This window comes from Nicotiana tabacum, chromosome 20, assembly GCF_000715075.1.
Source record: "Nicotiana tabacum cultivar K326 chromosome 20, ASM71507v2, whole genome shotgun sequence".
Lineage (NCBI taxonomy): Eukaryota > Viridiplantae > Streptophyta > Magnoliopsida > Solanales > Solanaceae > Nicotiana > Nicotiana tabacum.
This window is the reverse complement of record NC_134099.1, coordinates 78,319,359-78,326,878: the sequence shown is the minus strand read 5'-3', so window position 1 is coordinate 78,326,878 and position 7,520 is coordinate 78,319,359.

The following is a 7,520-nucleotide window of genomic DNA, read 5'->3' as shown; positions in this document are numbered from 1 at the left end:
CGTTTTAGCTTAGATTTAATTGCAGAATCAGTTACTTGAAGTCTTATTTACATTACGTAATTGAATTGAATAGATTTGGGCCATTTGGAGTCGAGTACTCGTGGCAAGGATGTGGTAATTGGTTTATTTTTGAGCTGGTTCGAGGTAAGTGGCTTGTCTAACCTTGTGTGGGGGACCTTCCCCTTAGGATTGTTTTATTTGGTAATTGAAATGCCTTGTACGTGAGGTGACGAGTGCGTACTTGTGCTAATTATTGGAAATCCGATTTACCTTTAAGTACTTACTAGTATGTTTCCTTTCATGTTTCTGCTACTTGCACTCTTATGCCTGTTGTTAGCTTAGGAAAGCATGTCTAAGTGACTTAATTGCTTCATTTGATTTAACCACCTTACTTGAATTCTATGCAGCATGCTAGGCTAGAATCACTTATTGCCTTAATATGAATTTTGATATTTCTATTTATCTTCCTGCTGCTGTTGTGTATTTATTTTGAGACTACGGATGTTGGATTCCGGTAGCTCCCCCTTGTCTATTTACTTTGGGTCTACGAGTTAGATTCCCGGTAGATCCCCCTATACAGTTATATGGAACTACGGGAATGCACCGGGTAGATTCCCCCAGTACTGGGTATTTACATTTGGGACTACGGATCGGGAATCCGGTAGATCCCCGCGCATTGATAGTTGGACTACGGGACGGGATCCCGGGAGATCCTTTGGACATATATATGATGGACTATGGGACGGTATCCCAAGAGATCCACTGGACAGTTGTAATTGGGACTATAGGACGGTATCCTAGATGGTGCCCCGATTGTTATCTCTATGTTGAGCTGTATTTCTTTCCGTGGCTTGTGTTGTCTCTGTTCTAGTTGTTGTTGTTCTGTCAATTCTATTTTATTTCTTACTGTTGCACTTATTTATACTATTTTATTCCACACTGTTAACCCTTATATTGTATTTAACCTTACTAGGGCCCTAACCTTCCTCGTCACTGCCCAACCGAGGTTAGACTTGGCACTTACTGAGTATCGTTGTGGTGTACTCATACCCATTCTGCGCATGTTTTTCTTGTGCAGATCCAGGTACTGCTGATCAGGCATACTATCGTTGAGTGAGACAACTGCTTAGAGACTCCGAGGTACATCTGCCGTATCCGCAGACCAAGGAGTCCCTTTCTATTCTTGCCTTTAGTATTGATCCCTTTTTGTACTTTTCTATTCTTTATTAGAAATTTCGGAGTTAGAGCTATGTAGTATTTCTTTTCTTAGCTTGTGATTCATAGGTTTTCAGGTCTTGGATTTATGTTTGGTGTTGAGAGTTAAATGGTGTATGCCGAGCGGCACATTTACACACTATTATTGCTTTATTTCTGTTTTTAAATTGTTTTAGTTTCGCAAGTTTTGTTATCTTCCGTAAATTTAGGCTTACCTAGTCGTAGAGACTAGGTGCCGTCACGATGGTTCATGGAGGGCGAACTAGGGTCGTGACAAGTTGGTATTAGAGCTCTAGGTTCATAAGAGTCATAGATCATAAGCCGGTTTATTAGAGTCTCGCTGATCGGTATGGAGACGTCTGTACTTATCTACGAGAGGCTATGTAACTGTTAGGAAAATTCCACTTCATTTGATTTCCTTGTCGTGCGATATTTTTGACATCACAATTCTAAACTTATATCTTCTATTCTCTCACAGATGGTGAGGATACGTGCTACTCGAGATGATCAGGCACCCACGCCCCTACTGCATCCGTCAGAGGCCGGGGCCGGGGTAGAGGCCGAGGATACACACGTGGTGCAGCTAGAGCACCTGTGCGAGCTGCCTCCGAGGTACTACCAGCGGATCCAGTCGGAGTCTAGGCACCTGATACGCCTACTATTACTACCACTCCAGCTCTTCAGGAGACTTCGGCGCAGTTCATGAGCATGTACACCACTTTGGCTCAGGCAGGGTTACTTCCCCTTTCTGTAGCTACATCTCAGGCCGGGGGAGGAGCATAGACTCCCGCCGCCCGCACTCTTGAGCAACGAGTGCATCTTGAGTAGGTCCCTAAGATTATTCCTATACCGCCTGCAGTGCCAGCTCAGCCCGAGGATAGGGTAGCTGCTTCCGAGGATGAGCAATTAAGGCTTGAGAGGTTCAAGAAGTACAAACCTCCTGTATTCAGTGGTCTAGCATCAGAGGATTCTCTAGGATTCCTTGATGAGTGTTACCGCATTCTCCGTACCATGGGTATCTCAGGATCGAGCAGGGTTTCTTTCACTACCTTTCAGCTTTGAGGAGCCGCCTATGAGTGGTGGCACACCTATGAGTTAGACAATCCAGATGAGGCTGCTTCACTGACTTGGGCTCAGTTTTTAGATCTGTTCCTGAGGGAGTATGTTCCTCAGAGCCTTAGGGACGCATGGCGCGCAGAGTTTGAGCATTTGCACCAAGGTCCTATGACTATTTCAAAGTATGCTGTCTGTTACACCAGTTTGGCTAGGCATGCACCAGCCTTAGTTTCTACTATTCGCGAGAGAGTTCACTGATTTATAGAGGAACTTATTCCCAACATCAGGTCTAGCATGGCTCGTGAGCTGGAGATAGATATTTCTTATCAGCAGGTGGTGAGCATCGCTAGGAGGATTGAGGGTATGCATGCTAGGGAGAGAGAGAGGAGAGGGAGTCCATAAGGTCTCGAGAGTCGGGCCATTATTCTGGTTCTGGTACCCCAGCTGCAGGTCGTCATGGTAGGGGTTATATGAGTCTCCCTGTTCATTCAGCTCTTCCAGCAGCCAGTGGTATTCCAGCTCCTCATAGACATCAGGAGCCTTATTATGCACCACTGGTATCTAGCGTGCCTCCTGTGCGGAGTGCTTTTAGACGTTAGTCCAGCAGACCTGGCCTGAGCCAATCACAGCCACCACATCCTCCTAGAGCTTGTTTTGAGTGTGGCGACACACGCCATATGATGAGGGATTGCCCCAGACATGGGAGGGGTGCACCTCCACAGACCTCTGAGCCACAGCGTGCCCCGTTGAGTTCTCAAGCTATGATTACAGCTCCAGTTGCTATCCTACCTGCACAGCCAGCTAGAGGTGGAGGTTGGGGAGGTAAAGGTCGCCCTAGAGAGGGAGGCCAGGCCATATACTATGCCTTTCCTGCCCGTACCGAGGTTGTTGCCTCCGATTCTGTCATTATAGGTATTATATTGGTTTTTCACAGAGATGCATCAGTTCTATTCGATCTAGGCTCTACTTATTCTTATGTCTCTTCTTATTTTGCTCCATATTTGGGCGTATCTCGGGATTCTTTGAGTTCCCATGTATATATTTCTACTCTTGTGGGAGATTCTCTCATTGTGGATCGCGTTTATCAGTCGTGTTTGGTTGCTCTTAGTGGTTTTGTGACTAGAGCCGATTTATTGTTACTCAGCATGGTTGATTTTGATATTATCTTAGGCATGGGCTGGTTTTCGCCCCATTTTGCTATTCTTGATTGTCACGCTAAAACCGTGATGCTGGCTATGCCAGGTGTACCGCGTGTTGAGTGGAGGGGTACCTTAGATTACACCCCCAGTAGAGTCATTTCTTTTCTTAAAGCTCAGCGTATGGTTGAGAAGGGGTGTGGCGCATATTTAGCTTATGTGAGAGATGTCAGTATTGATTCCCCTTCAATTGATTCAGTTCCAGTAGTACGGGATTTTCCCGATGTATTTCCAGCTGACCTTCCAGGCATGCTGCCTGATAGAGATATTGATTTTTGCATTGATCTATTGCCGGGCACTCAACCCATTTCTATTCCTGCGTATCGTATGGCTCCTCCTGAGTTAAAGGATCAGATACAGGAATTGCTTGATAAGATTTTTATTAGGCCTAATGTATCACCTTGGGGTGCTCCTGTCTTGTTTGTGAAGAAAAAAGATGGTTCTATGCGGATGTGTACTGATTATCACCAGCTGAACAAGGTTAAAGTGAAGAACTGTTATCCTTTGCCTCATATTGATGATCTGTTTGACCAGCTTCAGGGCGCACAGGTGTTTTATAAGATTGATTTGCGCTCAAGTTACCATCAGTTGAAGATTCGGGAGCCAGATATCCCGAAGACTGCTTTCAAGACTCGGTATGGTCATTATGAGTTCCTTGTTATGTCATTTGGGTTGACTAATGCCCTAGCAGCCTTTATGCATTTGATGTACAATGTGTTTCGGTCGTATCTTGACTCATTCGTCATTGTCTTTATTTTGTCATTGTCTTTATTGATGACATTTTGGTGTATTCCCGAAGTCGGGAAGATCATGAGCAGCACCTAAGGATTGAGCTTCAGACTCTGAGAGAGAAGAAGTTATATGCTAAATTCTCGAAATGTGAGTTTTGGTTGGATTTAGTGGCATTCTTAGGCCACGTGGTATCGAGTGAGGGTATTCAGGTGGATCCGAAGAAGATAGAGGCCGTGCAGAGTTGGCCTAGACCATCCTCAGCTACAAAGATGCGTAGTTTCCTTGGTTTGGCAGATTACTACTGTCGTTTTGTGGAGGGGTTTTCATCGATTGCTGCCCCTATGACCAGGTTGACCCGGAAGGGTGCTCCGTTTCAGTGGACGGAGGAGTGTGAGACGAGCTTTCAGAAGCTCAAGACAGCTTTGACCACAACCCCAATTTTGATACTGCCTATAGGTTTGGGGTTTTATACAGTCTATTGTGATGCCTCGAGGGTTGTCCTCGGTTAGGTGTTGATGCAGGACGGTAGGGTGATTGCCTACGCGTCCAGATAGTTGAAGATACATGAGAAGAACTACCCTGTTCACGACCTTGAGTTAGCTGCCATTGTTCACGCCCTGAAGATTTGGCGCTATTACTTATACGGTGTTCCCTGTGAGATTTATACTGACCATCGGAGCTTGCAGCACTTGTTCAAGCAAAAAGATCTAAATTTACGCCAGATGTGATGGTTGGAGTTGCTAAAGGACTATGATATCACTATTTTATATCACCCAGGCAAGGCCAATGTGGTGGCCGATACTTTGAGTCGCTGGGCAGAGAGTTTGGGGAGTTTGGCTTATTTACCAGCATTAGAGAGGCCTATGGCGATGGATATTCAGGCCTTAGCTAGCCAGTTTGTGAGATTAGATTTTTCAGAGCCCAGTCGGGTTCTAGCTTGCGTGGTTTCTCGGTCTTCCTTATTTGATCGTATTAGAGAGCGGCAGTATGATGACCCTCATATGCTTGTCCTCAAGGACAAGGTTCAGCACGATGATGCTAGGGATGTGACTGTTGGTGATGATGGGTATTGAAGATGCAGGGTCGGATTTGTGTACCCAATGTTGATGGCTTCGAGAGTTGATTCTAGAGGAGGCCCATAGCTCGCGATATTTCATTCATCCGAGTGCCGCAAAGATGTATCAGGATTTAAGACAACACTATTGGTGGAGGCGGATGAAGAAAGATATAGTTGGATTCATAGCCCGGTGTCTCAACTATCAGCAGGTGAAGTATGAGCACCAGAGACCGGGTGGGTTGCTTCAGCAGATAGAGATTCCGGAGTGGAAGTGGGAGCGGATCACAATGGACTTTATAGTTGGGCTCCTACGGACTTTGAGGAAGTTTGATGCCAATTGGGTGATTGTGGATCGGCTGACCAAATCCGCTCATTTTATTCCTGTGTGTACTACTTATTCTTCGGAGTGGTTGACGGAGATTTATATCCGGAAGATTGTTCGTCTGCATGGTATTCCAGTTTCCATCATTTCAGATAGAGGTACCCAGTTCACATCACGGTTCTGGAGAGCTGTTCAGCATGAGTTAGGTACTCGGGTAGAGTTGAGTACAACATTTCACCCTCAGACGGACGGATAGTTCGAGTGCACTATTCAGATTCTTAAGGATATGCTCTGTGCGTGTGTGATTGAGCTTGGGGGGTCTTGGGATCACTTCTTGCCATTGGCGGAGTTTGCTTACAACAACAACTATCAGTCCAGCATTCAGATGGCACCGTATGAGGCTTTATATGGTAGGCGGTGTAGATCTTTGGTAGGTTGGTTTGAGCCGGGTGAGGCCAGATTATTGGGCACAGACTTAGTTCAGGATGCTTTGGAGAAGGTTAAGGTGTCAGGATAGACTCCATACAACCCAGTCTAGACAGAAGAGTTACGCGGACCGGAAGGTTCGTGATGTTTCCTATATGGTTGGAGAGCGAGTTCTGCTTCGGGTTTCGCCTATGAAGGGCGTTATGAGATTCGGAAAGAAAGGAAAGTTGAGTCCGAGATTTATTGGCCCTTTTGAGATATTGAGGCGTGTTGGGGAGGTTGCTTATGAGCTTGCCTTACCTCCCAGCTTGGCCAGAGTTCACCTGGTATTCCATGTTTTGATACTCCGGAGGTATCACGGGGATCCATCACACATGTTGGATTTTAGTTCAGTCCAGTTGAACAAGGATCTATCTTATGTTTAGGAGCCAGTGGCAATATTGGATAGGCAGATTAGAAAGCTGAGGTCAAAGAACATTGCTTCGGTAAAGGTTCAGTGGCGAGGCCAACTGGTCGAGGAGGCAACCTGGGAGAACAAGCAGGATATGCGCAGCCATTACCCTCGTCTTTTCACTACTTCAGGTATGTCTCTATGCTCGTTCAAGGACGAACGAATGTTTAAATACCGAAAGTTGAATTTTGGAAGTTTCTGGTTCGATAGTGAGATTTTGATCCGAGGGTCAGAACGGAATTCCGAGAGTTGCAGTAGTTTCTTTATGTCATTTTGAATGTGTGTGCAAAATTTCAGGTCATTCGGAGGTGGTTTGGTTGGGTTTTTGATCGAAAGCGTATTTTTGAGAATTTTGGAGTTCTTCGGCTTGAATCCGATATGTTTTGATTGTTTGAAATGTTTTGAAGATTGGTACAAGTTTGAATAAGGTTTTAGAATATGTTGATGCCTTTGGTTGAGGTCCCCGGGGCCTTGGGGTGATTTCGGATGGTTAGCGGGAAGTTTGAGGAATTGTTGTAGCTGCCTTTCTTTGCTGCTTCTGGTATTTTCGCATCTGCGGTTTGGGGACCGCAGATGCGGCACCGCAAAAGCGGCTAATAGGACGCAGAAGCGGATTTTGGACTCTTCAGTAGGAACCGCAGATGCAGTTATTTTTCTGCAGAAGCGGTACCGCCTCTGCGGATTGGGAGTCGCAGATGCGGAAAATTGTCATTTAAGTGAAAAGACGCAGATGCAATGTTAGTTCCGTAGAAGCAGGACCGCAGATGCTGTCCCATGACCACATATGCGGAAATCGCTGGGCAGAACATATAAATAGTTGCCTTCGCGAATTTGAGGGATTCTTTCACCATTTTCATACGGGTTTGAAGCTTTTGAGAGAGATTCTTAAGGAAAACAAAGGGAAATCACTTGGAGGTAACATCCTTGACTTCATAACTCGTTTTTATGTGATTAAAGACCTAATTAGTGGTGAGAAATTTGGGGGAAATGGTTAATTAGGGCTTGAGTTTAAGAGGCCTTTAAATGAGGATTTGAGGGTCATTTGGACTCCGATTTCAGTGTTCT